General features: G+C 41.7%; 1 protein-coding gene across 2 annotated transcripts in view; it reads right to left on the bottom strand.

Moving 5' to 3' along the window:
* The window catches only part of RALB (v-ral simian leukemia viral oncogene homolog B), a 52,212-nt gene that overhangs the window by 12,963 nt on the left and 23,417 nt on the right, over nucleotides 1-15,832 (bottom strand). The window contains exon 1 of one of the 2 annotated variants that reach the window (XM_014939864.1): nucleotides 15,750-15,832. The exons of the other annotated variant lie outside the window; for it this stretch is intronic. The gene's annotated coding sequence lies outside the window, so the exon portion shown is untranslated. The remainder of the gene's footprint in view (nucleotides 1-15,749) is intronic. 2 annotated transcript variants of the gene reach the window in all.

Genomic DNA, 15,832 nt, shown 5'->3' on the forward strand with positions numbered 1-15,832 from the left:
ATTATGCTATACATCAGCTCCCTCATCCAGGACATCCCTTAGTACAGAAATGGCATGTGACAATATCTACTTCTAAGATTCTCCCTGTAAAGCACAAACAGATATTTGTGTTGGTGACAGTTAATTCAGCCATCACCCCAGAGATTACAAACCAGAAGAGGACTGCAAGCTTGATTTTTAGTTCTTAATCACTAGAGAGGCAAGAGGGGAAGAGAACAGAGCTCCCTGACAGGGAAGTGTGGAAAAATTGGGAGAAGACATAACAGGTAGCATCTGAACTCCAGAAATTGCTGCTGAAAGGCTTTCTTTGCTTATGGTCCACATGTTCTACAGATGATAAACTAGAACTCACATTGCTTCAACATAGACACCCAAGGTGTAAGAGCTACAGATTTACTAGACAATGAGTTGATTTGGGGACTTCAAGTGTTAAGAATACAGGTTGCTCTTAAGTTGTAGAGAAGTTTATTTTGTCCTAGTTCAAGAGCAGTCTGGCTTTGAAACTAGCAGACAAGCTGCTTCCTGAAGAAGCCAAGAGACCCTTAGCAACTTTTCAGTTTAACTGTGGCTGCTTTCAACCTTTGAGTATTCCTCTAGCCAGCATCCTAATGCTGTTGTAACTGCTGTTATCTAACATAAAGCTTTCAAGCTAAACATTTTCCTGGCAGCACAAACTTAGTGCTGCTGCAAGCCCAGTGTGCTATGCAACTACAATAAAGAGGGAAAAAAAAAAAAAAAAAGATTTACTAACAGCCAAGAGAGAAAATAGCAACACTCTCCCTCCTATCAATAGGGACATCACATCTTTACCTGATCACAATAAAGGAATAGCTGCCTTTTAGGTAAAATACTGACCAACTTGATTCAGTACAAGCTTGTAACAGAGTTAAGTGGAGAGAATACATAAATTCTTCCTTCTCCATCCCACCTCAACACTGGCCAGTAGAAACTGCAAGTTCAACCCTCATACACAGTAGTACCTGACTTACAACCAGAGTATAATATTAAACAAGCCCCATGCGATAGGATACAAATTTACGGTTTTATTACATCTAAAAGCTAGCCCAGCTCTTCATGTCCAAGGTACTTGACTTCCCCTGCAGAGCTGTTACAAGTGCCACTTGAATCTTTTAGAGTATCAACACTACATGAACCCTCTGAATGTGGGAGTCTGCTGACAACACAACCCCTATGTTGTATGCCCTCTGTGAAATCCCAGATGCTTCACACAAGGCATCTCTTCTTTGGTGGCAACAGAGGGAGCGTGGCCCCCTCCAGCCCCAGAGCAGCCAGGCAGTACACAACAAGGCAAGGCTGAAACAGTGTGGCACAGGATTGACACGGGCAGCGTCAGTGCAGAAGTACCAGTGTTTACAAGACAATAGGCTAATAGCACATCACTGGTTCAGAAAGGGGCACAGCGAGATTTTAATAGGAATCCTCTAATAAAACAAGAGACATAATTGGAGCCAACTGTTTGTTTACTTGCATTTCCACCTCTGCAGCCCAAGAAAGTTTACACACCATGGTTCAAAGCTCACATCTAACAGTTCCTTGAGGTTAAAAAAAAAAATCCTAATACAAATGGAAGCTCTCTCCTCAGTCATCTAAGTAGACAAGGAGGAATTTTCATGCCATTCTGTAGATTAGGCATCCTTGACGCAGACAAGACACTCATCTGTTTCTTACAGAAAAGCATATATTGGGAAAATCCAACCACATCTCAAGAAAAGTAGCAGTCTCTTCACTTTAAGGGAGTGTAAACTTAAGGCCAAGAGTCTTAATACATCTGCTGAAGAGCCAGTGCTGAATAAGTGTCCAGACAAGTCACTTAATTCCGTGATAAGTGTTTTCTCCTCTCCCACATTACTCTTTACTTGCTGGAGAATAAACTGTGCCCAAACAAAAAGATTTACCCTCCTCTGGCGGGAAAAGAAGTGATCCAGTCAATGCCAGTCAATTAATCTGTTTAATTTCAATCTGTCATTTTACCCTCAGGCTCAATGACACCACATTGCACTTGGTGTGCTAAGTGTCATAAACTGTAAAAAACCCTTCTGAAAGATTTTTTTTTTTTTTTGGCAGGGTGGGAGGTTCTTCTGGCTGTAGTTCACCCTGCTTTGAAATAAAGTGCTAGACAGAGCCCAGGTCAGAGTATCAACTTTTACAGGCAGTCTTTCATCTTTAAGAAATTAGAAGTAATTACCTGCTTCATCTGCTTTAAAAGATAAGGATTAAGTCATTGACTTGGTAACTCTGAATTTTTTTTTTATAATAGGTTATACAAAGCCACATGCACAATAGGAGCATTGTGGTACTAGTGAAAGATGGTCTTAGACCAAGAAATGAAGGTTACACCAACAAACAGGCTGGCCACATGAAGAACAGCAAGATCTACAAATCAAACCATAGTGGTTACTAAAAAGCTGTTTTTATTTAGACTTCTGAAGATCTGTATTTTTATCTGTATAAATCAAACCATGCCACCCTCAGTATAAAAAAAATCTAACCCTAAACTCACCGACTATTTCAGCCTTCCCTTGCCTCATCTGTTTAGATTATAACTTCTCAGGGTTAACTAAGGCCTCCTGCTGTAGAGAAACCTGCATGATGTTGTGTCATTCTTGGCTGGTCCCCCAAAACTGAGCACTTCAAGGCATTTGTTTATAAACAGCTTCATGAACTCCAAACTTAAGCATCAGTTTGCTATTTCTCCACCCTCAGCCTAAAATTAAACTGTTCAGAACACTGTTAACAAACAGGATCGGTTTACCTAATGCCATGATTCAGAGACTATTACTGAATAACTACATATATTTCAATCCAGATTGCACTTTTACGTCCCTTTCTACTTCACCTGCATTAAGACTCCACAGTTGTTCAGTCACTTAAAGGAAAAAGCACTTGTCACTTCACAAGAAAGGAACTCATTTTGCTACAACCCACACAAATACATAGGAAAAAAAGTTAACATGAAAAACTTCACTAAGTCCAGTGAAACTTTTACTGTTTTCCAGTAAAAATTCTGTTATTACAATTAACAAAAAACCTCTAGACCCCTCCAAAGGCTTAAATTGGAAATGTTTCTAGTTCTTCCAATTCAGTTTGAGATGTAAAATGAAAATAAAGCTCAAAATTGCTGAGATCAGCCCTTGTTCTCTCGCTGTGCAGCTGATATCTTTGGACATTTCATTTCACTGCTATCCTGCCAGTGAAAGCAGCCATTATTTGGATTTTAAAGCGGGATTCTAGAAACCTTTAGTCCAATAGCTTGACAGAGGAGCTTTGTTAAACCCTTCAGATACCTACTTTTAAAGGAAAATCTGGGTATTCAACCTATTAAAGACTTAAATATGATGTCATCAAAAGCAAGCATAGAAAGGACAAGGTTTTGCTCTAGTATTTTAGTGATCTTCATTTATCAGAATGTGAATTAGATGCTTTGAAGTGTTTGGGTCTGTGATATGCCTGCAAGAATGCACTCACAGAAATTCCCTGGATCACAAAACTAATTAACAATCTCACTGAGCTATGAACTGTAAGAGCTCCTCAGCTGTTCTGAGGTTATCCAGAAAATATTTAAGTACTGAAACTCCATTAGCTTTCAATGGACTGTAAATGCTTGAACTAGTAATTCAACTATTAAAAAAATTAATTTGAGATTAAGTGGCATATTTAACGCTACTGAAAATTTTAGGATATGCAGGCTAAAAATAAAAATGCTATCTTATTTTGCTGTGCTACTGTCTTACCTCTTGGCATGTTTCCAGTTATCCGTTTTCAAGCTAAACAGATATTATGATGTGTTTGGCAGAAATTCCTGCTTGGGATACGCTTGTATCCTTCCCCAGGTACTGCTGGGGGTTTCTACCTTGCCAGTTGTGGTATGGATTTTTCTGGGCCATGCTTAATCAGATCAGGGAATTAATTCAGCTTGTCTTGCAGAGCAGGTTGGGATAGCTGTTTCACAGCCCCCATTGATATCACCCAATGCTGCCATCACCATCCTCTCTCTCTCTCAGTCCCCTCTCCCTTGCCTCTGGCTGTTCAAGCCCACCTCCTCCTGTAGGAGAGCCATTCAGCAGGGCTCACTGGGTCTGCCAGTCACATCAGCAAGGCCACATGCTTCAGCGCCAGTTCTGATGTGAGGGAAGAGAAACAGTTTGTAGGACTGAGGCCAAAGAAGATAAAACTATAGCAGCCAAAAGGTTACTTATATTGCTGCAGAAACAGGAAAGTTCCCTGCTCCTGTTCACACTATGCTCCTTAGACACGTGCTGGTGCAGCAGGGTGCCTGCTGCAGTGTCCAGGCTGAACACTAGAGTGAAACCCAAGCCCAAGATTTACTCTTGGTAATCAGGCATTTTCTCTATTAGTAGACTGTCTCTCTAATCTATTAGTAAACTATCTATTAATTGCACAGTTAAGGGCACTGGACAGGAAACTAGAAATTCATTTGGAAAACCTAATACTTTATAACATCAGGAGGAAGAGTAGGAAGAATTAGTAGGGCAAGGAACTACCTTAGTCTATATGCATGAAGAGTATACTCTTTATAGACTGGATCCTTGTTGGAAGAAGCGATAACAGCCATACCCCTAAAGGTTACAGGAAAAACTGCAGAAGGAATACATCATTTACTCGATACACTGAAAGTTATAAATTTATATTACACTAGTTTCAATTAGAATTACTAATTCCACACAAATAGAGTTGTATCTAAATTTAATGACATTTCCTGACACAGCTACCCTCTAGCAGCTGCTATACATACATTGTTAATGGACATAAGAAGTAAGCCCGAGACAAGTAAGTTTGCAATGTTGCAGCGGTTTAAGGTTAAACCAAACCTAAAGCCAGACTATGATTATTCCCCATCTCCTACAAGGCTGGGGTAATGATAAGCACAGGTTGAGAAACAGTTTCAATTCAGGAATTAGAACAGCCAGTTAAGATTAAGAATTCCTACTAGTGATCTTAAGTAGTACCATATCTCACTTTTCACTATCCCACACATTTACTTGCAGAGTCATCTCTCCTCTTAGACTAAAATTGTTTAATAAGATCAAACGATCTCTCTAGAAAAGTGACTTACTATACAAAGACGTCCAGTCTTTGTCCGACATGTGGTTATATAGCATAAGATCATGAAAAACAGGAGACTCCCAGATGCATTGCTACTTTATCTGATCATTACCACAGCAACCTACAAAGTCTAGCACACTGTTCTTTGCAAGAGGTTACAGCTAGACTCAGACAACCCCACCCTGTAAGACCATCTTCATGATTTGGGTCACTAGAATAGTGATCTATTTTAACTATGAAATACCTGTATAATACCCCTATTATCCTTGCCACGCACAGCCCAACTTTGCTTACAAGTTTTCAGAGAGATGCATCATTATAACTTAGAAAGCAAATCCAATAGCAGCAGGCATTTACTTGCTAGGTAAAATTCTTAACTATGTGTCCTCTCACATCATTCAGTAGAGGACCATTCTAGATTGTTCATTAAAAATAAATAGATGGTTATCTTACATGTTAGCAGTAATTTCAAGGTAAATAACCTTGCTTAGAATAACCTTGATGTCCAAGGGAAACTGGACCTAAATGCTACCCAAGGCTGCATACCTGAATGAAACCTTCAAAGATTTAGTCAAAGGAAGGAGTCAGTTTGGTCAGTCCGAGGACCAGAAGAGTAGCATTTCAAAGCAATTATTTACACTTAAGTCAGATCTCAGCATACATACCCCTGTTCCTAAGGGACTTCAGTATCTGGGTGTTTTAGAATTCCCTTAAAGTGGAAGAAAAATAGCCAAGTAATTCGTTTCTGATCAGTAGCTAAGTGACAAAGAGAAAGGACTTCCCTTAAATAGTACTTTTAAGGCACTGCAGCACTCAAGAAGAAAAAAAAAATCACTTATATCTGCCTGACTAAATACAGTTGCAAAGGTCTTGATATAAAGTTAATACTCTTAACAGCCAGGTAACAACTGTATCAAGAGATTATCACTGCACGCAGGCATCCCAAAACTGTACTGTTCTGCAATACCGCAGTCACATGCAGCCCATAAAGCCTTGCAAATCGTCTTAATTAGAGCTTGAATACTGACACTAGAATGCAAGCCTTATTTCTGATGCTTCATTTTGGTCTTGAGGCATCTTTACAGAGATCTGTATAAAATGCTCATTTCATTACAATTATTCTATTTTTGTCACAGGCACAGAGGCATCTCCATTTCCCAGCCCAATAAAGCAGTGCCTGTTTTTCCCCTTAGTCTTTATAAATACAAATATCATTGAACCAACAAAGGGAAGAATCATAGAAGGCAGCATTAAAAAGACTATTAGAGTGAGAGAAGAGTTACACAAAAGCCTTTCCAATTTACTACCAAGCTAAGACTAAGCTATGATACCAGAAAACACACAGCTCATCTCAAAATTGAGCCCAGTAAGTAGAAATGCAGCTACTTTGTTGTTCAATAATGCTTTTGTACAACTGCAATCTGCCAGTCACCTCGGTAAGTGGTTCTAAGTGGACAGATGACACTAATCCAAGTATGTTTATACTTAATTCATGTAAACTGAATGCATACAAAGCATTGCAAATACCTGCAGGAACAGAAGTTAATGGTTGTCTTCACTGCTGTTCCACTTTATCTACTGAACCATATTATTCACAAGGTGAACTCCCCCAGGATATGAAAATAGTCTACAGAGTGCTGTACCCCTACAGTCATTACATGAGTCATCTCTACCCAGATTTCCTCATGGAGGAAGGAGATAAACCAGCAGTTTCCCCTACAGGATTCGTTATAGATCCTAATGGGGAATCAGAAAAAACAGACAATGTAATGGTGGGAAAACTGCCAATACTCCAGCATGCACCAACTTTCCAGGGAGAGCACCATAAAAATCTGTGTTAACAAGTCAACTCTGACATTGCTCAGCTTGTATTCATGCTGCTACAGTGCCAGAAAATGCAACTCATGACTGGACCAAGTCACAGACAGACCTAACATGATACTGTGCCTCTGCGCCTTCAGGAGATCATCACTACTTGGAAGCTTGAATTTCTGTCCTGGATGCAGCATCAGCTCCAGTGACACTGACAAACACATGAGGAGGAGACAACAGAAACAAGACAGAGAGATCTAGAATTAATCCTCCTGGTAAGTACTGGAGCAGTTTGGTCCCCACAGCATTGCCAATGAGAAGAGTCTTCATTTTAGAGCAGTAAAGAACTTGCACAACAGGCATCTTTTGAGTATTAAGATGTTAACACACTTGAAAACCTTTGTAAAACAACTTAAAACCACTGTTTATAGAATACTCTGCCTTTTAGAGCTGGGTTACTCCATTCACTGCTTGCACTCTGAAGTAATCAAAATTAAAAGTCCACAGAAGCTGTGCAGCAACTAGGACCACGTTTCGTAAGTTTCTTACCTGTTCCAGTCTTTAAAGGTTTTTGACATTGTTTTCTACAGATGGTATGCACCTTTGATATCAACAGCATGGTAGAATTGCAGTTTTAATCTTATACCTGTCATTTCAGACTTTAATAGGAGCGTTGCATCCTGCTTGCTTCACTGGGTGCAACCCACCCGCTCTGCCATGTTATTGTAACATCCTGTCACGCAGGTATGTGACCCATGTCAACAGTGATGAACTAGATTAGCACAAAACACGCTGCTTCCCTTCCCTAACTAGTAGTGTCACTTGCTTTTACCAGAAAAGACAGCAGGTGCATCAGGCTCACAAGCATTACAGACCCTTGCAATGGGGGCATACAGCAACAACCTAAATTGAAGTTACTCCTGAGAGGTATGGTCTCTCAGGGAAGGTCCCAGTCCATCATAGTCCCCTGTGCACAAAAAGTTTAGTATTTAGATAAAGGCAGTTAAAGGCCAATGCAATACAGTTACTAAAATTGCCTCACTGTTTGACAGATGGTACACAGAAGCATCATAGTTATCCAGAGTTTTATGGGGAGGGGGAAGGAGGAAGGGGGAGAAACCACCATCCCATTTTCTATAGTACTCAGTGCTGACAACTAGCAAATTATACATAGTACCAAGCAGAATATACTCTTTATTTAAACAAATAGCATTACCTGAAGCAGAAATCATAAGACATTAATGCCATTACAGCTAAAATGGCTTCTTCTATAGGGAGACACCCAGCCAGACCTCTCCAGGTACTTTCAGGAAGCCCCCGGTCAAGTATTAAGCCCCAAAAGACACAGTGAAGACAGACTATAGAAGAGGATCTACCACACTGCTCTTATCCTAGCAAGAACTTGCTAGCAAACCTGAGAGAAGTCTTTTACAAGCACAAAGGCTGAGTTAATACCATTAGTCAGTATTACTATACTAGGATTTTGTCACTGTGGTGGTAACTGTCTAGTTGCCTAATTACTTAGGGTGACACCGTTTCTCACACTAGTCAATTAGGCTCATACCAGGAAAAATTGACACCCATGCAACAGTTGTACAACAGCCTCAATCCTACCAACTTGCAAAGCATATTTCAACTGTGCTTCCTTTGAAAGCTCATCCATGCAGGAATGTGCTTATTTTTGATAGACAGCATACACAAAGTCCCCCAAACCACTGCTAAGAGATAATGACATGCTTCAGATAGTTAATCTAATACAACTGTTAAACTCAGAGTATAACAAATACAACAGACCAAGTCAAATATTTCAGCTTACGCAATGTCTTAAGTGGCACAAAGTAACTTGAGACTCAAATCCTACGTCAGTAGGAGGTTACAACATGGTTTCAGCTCATGCTTCCATGGATAACCTACAGCTCTGTGATCCACAAGGAAGTTGCCACTAACATTGATCTAGCAAATGTCAACAAATACCAATTTGGCCATAAGCACACTACAGAGTTGCAGGATTTAATTCTTCATCTCTCATGAAATACTACCCAGCTCAAGGATCGTGAGCTGTCAGTTAGCCCATTCGTCCTGCAAATACAGCACAAGATGCTGTAGACAGACAGGCCATGAACTGCTACCACTGCCCCGCCAGAAGAGGAATCATGCTAGATCATGCTGCCATCCATCTTCCCCAGTGAACTGGATGCCTGGAATAAATTAGAAGCCCAAACACTATTTAGTTTGGCTTGGGAACTACCAGTAGAAGCAACTATGCCTGTTCATACAATTACAGTATGAACTCCTGTATGCTCCTAAAGCAAAGTTAGTGTCTCTTGTTCCAATTTCCATTTGGGAAGTGTAAGCCACTGTTGTGTTCACGTTTGATGAAGGCAGGCAAGTAATAAACTCCTACTCTGAGATTACTCTTACCATGGAGTTCCACCTCCCCAGGGCACTGGGGAATCATCTCCCTGTAGCCTCTGAAAGTAATTCCACTATTTTAAGCACTTAACTGAAGGGTTCACAGATGTATTCTCTGAGTCACTGAGCTCCCTCAATCAGGCACACCACACAAGTGCCAAACACTGAACCTTTTCCCCATCTTTCAATCAATGCTTTTGCATCACACAAAACAACAATAGTGACATTTAGTGCTTCAGATAATTACTAGTTATCCATAACTCAGCTGCTGTGTTAAGTCATCTTTAAACAAATTTCTTCAGTTTCCCCAGCCAGAAGTCAACACCATACCAAGGTATTCAGCACATACAAGAAGCTACCTTGCTACTGAACTAAGAACAGATGTCTCAAATAAGAGAGGCATGTAGTTTTCCACTCTACTGTATTCACATACTTTATCTCGAAGCCAAAAGCAGTATTTCTATTTTTAGATGGAAACTGAATTATTATACTAATATAGGGGTCACATGCAATTTCTATATTCCTACGGTAAGTGTAAAGTTAATAAAACTAAAAAGCTGTGGAGAATTTCCTTTATGGGAGAAGTGTTATCCTTGGTCTCCCTCATGGAGAATGCTCTGCCTACCACTACAGAAGCATTTACAGCCACACACAGAGCCTCCAGAGTGCTGTAGAAGGAAGAGTGGCACAATATACCATGCTCGTTTGTTAGGGTGGCAGACTTAACTCTGAATCACTTGACTTCAACACAGAGAAATGAGGACACATTTAGTTTAGGACATTTCCCTTTTTGACCTAGCAAGTGACAGGTCACATGAAAATACAGAACCAATGCAGAATATAAACTATATATTTATCCTTGTGTGCTCTTTAGCACTCAATGTCTTGTGAGATATTTCCTCTCTCCACAGAGCACATCACCAGAATAAAAAAACCTACTATTCTGATACACAGCCAGCTCATCTCATAGCTCTCACGCCTTTCCTGGGAAATCAGCACAACAGGGTGCTTCTGCAGACTAATGTGTATTGCACAGGGAACAAACAGGAGATGCAGGGGGTCTGTGTGTAGCTGCAAGGACCTTAACCACAGCGGGATCACAGAGATAGGCTGGGACAGCTCTCACTTTTAGGAGGCTGCAGGGGATGGCTGCAGGCTCTTTAGGACAGACAGACCAGGAAAGCAAGGCGAGTTGCCCTTCTCATGAGAAAAGCAGGAATGGATGAAGCTCTAACTAGGGATGGATGATGAGCCAGTTTATGGGGCAGGATTAGAGCAGTCAGCAGAAAGGCTGGATGAGACAGTCTCCAGAAGCGTCTTTCAGCCTCAGCAACTTTAAATTCTACTCTGTGCTCCAGCTATACAGTTGCTACAAATCTGATTTGTGGAGAGTCTTTGGAAATAGAAGACCTATTTGATAACTTGCACTAGTAGCGCAGAGCTTAAAAAAAAAAAAACCAACCAAAAAACAAACTTACAGCAAGTCCTTCATGACTAACACTTAATTAGAAACCTTAACTAATATTTATTTACAAAAGTATAATAGGAGGCACGCTCATCAAATTCTATTAGAAGACAGTTGTAAATATTTAAGAAAAGGGAGTTGGGCAAGATCACTGCTTGATCCCTGTTTTACAAACTAAATTAAGATAAAGATATACAGTATCATCATACAGCCCACTTATGTCTAATATTTTTTTTTGAATCAGTTTCTTTCCATTATAGGTTCAGAACAAATTCAATTCATCAAGCCTATTTTGATTTTTAGCTTGCCTGATAAGACAAACTTAAAAGTAAATTATCTATGAACTTGCAGAATTGTTTAAACAATGAAATTGCTTCCTAAAATGTGTTCTGAAAATGAGAAAGTAGAATGAGAAATAGCACCAGTTTCAAGCACACATTCCTGTCTTTTGAAAGGCCATTTCCTTAAATTGCCTGGATAGTCTATTTTATGATGTGGTAGATAAAAGCAGAAGGCTGCCATAAAAGTCAGTCAATGAGACTTCTTGGTAACTACACTAATGAGAATTCCTTACCTACCCAGAATGGGATCTCACAGTAGGCCAAGAACACTAAATAGCATAAGAGTACCATCATGGGGAGGGGTTTCTTTCTGTCGCAGCGGTTTAGTGGAGTGGAAAGGCTGTATCTGAGATCACTACATACTTTAGAATCAGTTCTTTCTAATCAGGGAACAACTTCCCCGATCAGCAAAGCCATCTCTTTTCTAGAAAGCTAAGGCAACTGGCATGCAGCTTGCTCTAAAAACCACTGCACTTCTTAAATGCCTGCTTTAGGGTGGCACACAAGACAGTGCCCTGCTGAGCAGGGTAGCACTAACCTTATACACCAACTCCTTTAAAAAAAAAAAAAAAAAAAAAAGGCCAATGTAGTTAGTGTCCTGCAACATGGAGTCCAGAGTTCAGGTAGCTCCCACAATTAAACTTTAAGTGCTTTGTCACAATTTGAGTATAATACTATAATGCAGTACCCTAATAATCTTATCTGTAATATGGGATTTGTGTTTTAAACCTGTGATTTAGGCCACTAGCTTGCAAAAAACTGTCATCAATATTAAATTGAAGTTGGAAACATTATTTAACATGGCCATCTAGATGAACAAAACCACGCCCAAAATTGGGGCCAAGTCTAGGTCTTCAGTACTTGTCTAAAGAATGGTCTTTTTCACGACAGGTAAAGACACATACAGAAAGAGCTAGAAATCAGAGAAATCACAGCATCTGTGTAACTCAGCACGTTCTCAGCTTTGCAGTTACATGCTTCAAATTTGGAACATGGCAGAACTAATCTGAAGTTAAGAAGAACATATTAAAAACTCAAGTTTCATTGCACTTTTAGTGGCCTGAAATACTTCATACTAATCACATCAACTGACAGCAACACTAATTCACAAAGTAACAGTTGACAGGATTAAGGCTTTAACAAATGTTTATAATCCAAAACTCAATTTTTCCACTCTTTGACTTGTGATCCTGCAAAGATTCCTAGTCAGAACAGTGTTTCCATTAAGTCTTATATTCCTGTAATCAACTATGATTTGCTCCTTTCTCAACCAACTTGGCAAGCATAAAGGCAGCTATGGGCTCAAGGTCCCATATAAACCAGTTGAAAGTGACAGCTCTAGGCGAGCACTTTGTCACCATATAGATTCAAGTAGCTACTTGCACAGCAGCCTAAATAACATTCTCACATAACATGACTTCGTGACTCTCATTTTGACAGGTCTTGAAAAACACATTTGCACATCTCAAGCACAAGAGACAAAACAGATCCTCTAATATTACTATTAAAGCAGTATTTGGAAGAACATGAAGAGACAAAGCATGAGTTATATAGACTTATCTTGCTTAAATGACAAGACAACTTGATATTTCTGGGGCAGGGATGGATAAAAGTTGCTTAATCCTGTTTAATGGGCTAAAGAGAGCTATCAAAAACCTGACTGCTCTTTGGCAGCTATTAACAAGTACTTCTTAAATATCTGTTCCATAGCCTTTTATCAAGAACCAGGTATCAACTGTGTCATAGAACAAAAGCCCACAAAATTTATTATTACCACTAGGAGAGTGAAACGGCCAAGACTGCTGACCTTGCCGATTCGTGCACTAGCAGGTAACAAGCAATGGAACCTTATCACCACTGCTTGATGGTGATGCAAAACAGTTTTCAGAGACACAGAGGTGGTGGGTGGATGAAGAGAGAAAAGCCTAAAGATCTGAAGGTTTTTAATCAGCAGGATAGTACTTCTAAGTCAAGACAGAAAGAGTTTGGGAATACAGATGCTATCTAACCTGGCTGATAATTAGGATGAGCACCTTTTATGAGTCAGTCACACAAAAATTACTTGAAGTCAGGCACACTGGGTATGGAAAGCAGCAAACACACGAGACCCACATTTATCTACCTCTGTGGCCTCCCAGCCACTGTCTTTCACTCAAACCCCCAGAGACCACTACTCCCACCCTGAGTTGTTTGCTCCAGGCACAAGACACCTACTGACCTTAGGCACTGCTCGTTTGCCCTGATACTACAGTGCACTTGCATTCCCCCAAGCACTTACTGCCTGCACAGCTGTCATGAGAAACTGACTCCCTCAGTACCTCTGCTAAGAGAGGCTATTAATTCAGATGAATTCATTGTGTAATAGAAAGCAATTCACTCAATCAGTAGGCAGTCACATGGAGTTTGAATCTAGTTAATAAGACATTATCAAGTTAAGTTCAAAGAGCAAGTATCCACTGCATGGAAAGTGAACAGATTTGTACAAAGCAACAGGACAAGAACAAACTACGAACCAGATTCCCAAATAATGATGTTAGTGCTTGTTCTGCTACATCACTTGACCACTTCTGCTCTGTTCACAAGACAGTTCTGTTACTTCTGAAGCCTGGATCCAACACTTCCCAGAGAAGCAAGCCATTTTATCCAGCATTTGGACAAATAACAACTGGAGCTTAATCAGTTAAGTTGCAGCTGAAAAAACATAAAGCCTGAAAGAGGCATAAGATTGCATAACCTATATTCCATTCAGGATTTCAGTGTACACATCCAAGTTGTCCAGGCAGTGTCCCATCATTGCTGCCTTGATTTGATCAAAGTGTCTCAACCGCTCTTCTATCCAGATATCCAGTACCGCTGCACTGACAATTAGAGACAAGTTTGAGAATTTTAAAGGGCAACTGAGAAAGGGCATTGTCTGGTCAAATTATGCTTTCAGTAAAGAGTTTTTGTAAAGCATTCCAGCTAAATCTTTAAACTAGACATTCTTCTGCAGCATACACATAACACCAGTGAAAAGAGGTCAGCTTCACTTTTCTCCAGGCATGCAAAGCAGAATCAAGTTGGCCTACTCCAAAAGAGGTGTACAACAAATGATTTACTACTAAAAATCTAATATAGGAAACTTATTTACTGGAGTAGTCTGAAGGGTTCTCTATTCCTTGAATAAAATACTTAATACAAGAAATTAATGCAAAAACTTTTACCATAGCAAATATCATCTGATCATAAGCAAAAATCCAAGTTCAGTATACAGGGGCCAGGAGCAATTAAAGAAGTAGACAAAACTTTTAGCAAGTCTGCTCTAAGTAAGTAAGCTGTAAAGATGCTATGGCCAAGTAAGATCGAGCTGTCACTATTAAGTTTTCAGCCTTCAAGCAAACCACTTGCAGAACCACAGGTCTGGATCCAGCTGTTAGTTCCTTCTCTCAACTTTGATAACTTCATTTGGGGTGTGCAGTGGGGGGGGGTGGGGTGGTAGAGGTTAAGGCCTCTAAAGAGAGACAGCTTTTCCTGAAAAACATGGCTCTGAGGATGTCCTTGAACAGACAGACACTTTCCTCCCCTCACAAGAGAAGCAAAGATTTCAGAACGAGAAAAGTAATGCTTGGGCAGTTCAACAAGCATAAAAGCTACCTAGACTGCACACTTCAGCTTTGAAAAAGGCAAGGTCGGTCCTAGTGCAAGTACAGTCCCCCTGCTCCCTTTCCCCTACAAGAACACCCAGGGTAGTTAAGACTAAGTCTCCTGCTGTAGGATCAGGATTGATTCAGCAGGACTCCAGCAGAATGGGTTAGGCCTCCACCAGCTGTTCAGGAAGCATGACTGGGCTGTGTCTCACGCTCGCTCTCCCTGCCCTTCTCCAGGTAAGGTCACATTCAGGCACCACCTTTCTCCTCCTCCAAGGCACTCCCTGCACTGGTAAGGCTGCAGGGAGAATAAATAGCAGCACAGAGAGAACCTGGCCAGATAAAACAAGATCCCACAAACTTCTGACCAAAGCTGAGACCGATAGCATCTCAAACCCTCCTTCTATCTCGCACGGATGAAACGTTATCACTTATCGCAGGGCAGCCAAGGGAAAGCAGCGAGAGAAGCCTGCACGGAAGGAATTCGCCAGAGAAACCAACACTCAAGGCCAGCTCCTCCTCGCCCTTCCCTCCCCCGAGCCCCACTTGTAGATACAAGTCACCGCAGCCGCCCAGCGCCGGGGACTCCACCTCAGCCCCAGCACCGAGGAGCCAGACCCACGGACGAGGGGCTGCGGGGCCGCGGGGCCTCCCCTCCCGTTCCGCCTCCCACGCGGGCAGGGACACAGCCGAGGAATCGCTTCCCCCCCTCTCCCCCCGAAAAAGCCGGCCGAGGAGCCGCGGCCCAGAGCAGGAGTAGAAGCCACCGAGCTCTCCTCGTCCCGCACCCCCGGGTGACACCTCCCCTCCCTCTCCGCAGCAAAGCGGGGAAACGAGGGGGCTCACCCACATTCCCCGGCCGGCGGGCCCAGGGCCCCTCAGGCCGCGGCGGCTCCCACCTCTCCTTCCCGAGGGCGCCGGGCCGGGACAGCAGAGCTCCCCGCAACCCCGACGGGGGTCGCTCCGAGGTGCGGACCCCGACCCCCTCCCCGCCCACTTCCCTCTCACCTGAGGGCTAAGACCCGGCTCCGCGCTGCGGCTCCCGCCTGGTGCCCGGCTCCGCTTTAACCGCCGCCGCCGCCGCCCCCCGC

This window comes from Calidris pugnax, unplaced genomic scaffold (genome assembly GCF_001431845.1).
Source record: "Calidris pugnax isolate Ruff unplaced genomic scaffold, ASM143184v1 scaffold21, whole genome shotgun sequence".
Lineage (NCBI taxonomy): Eukaryota > Metazoa > Chordata > Aves > Charadriiformes > Scolopacidae > Calidris > Calidris pugnax.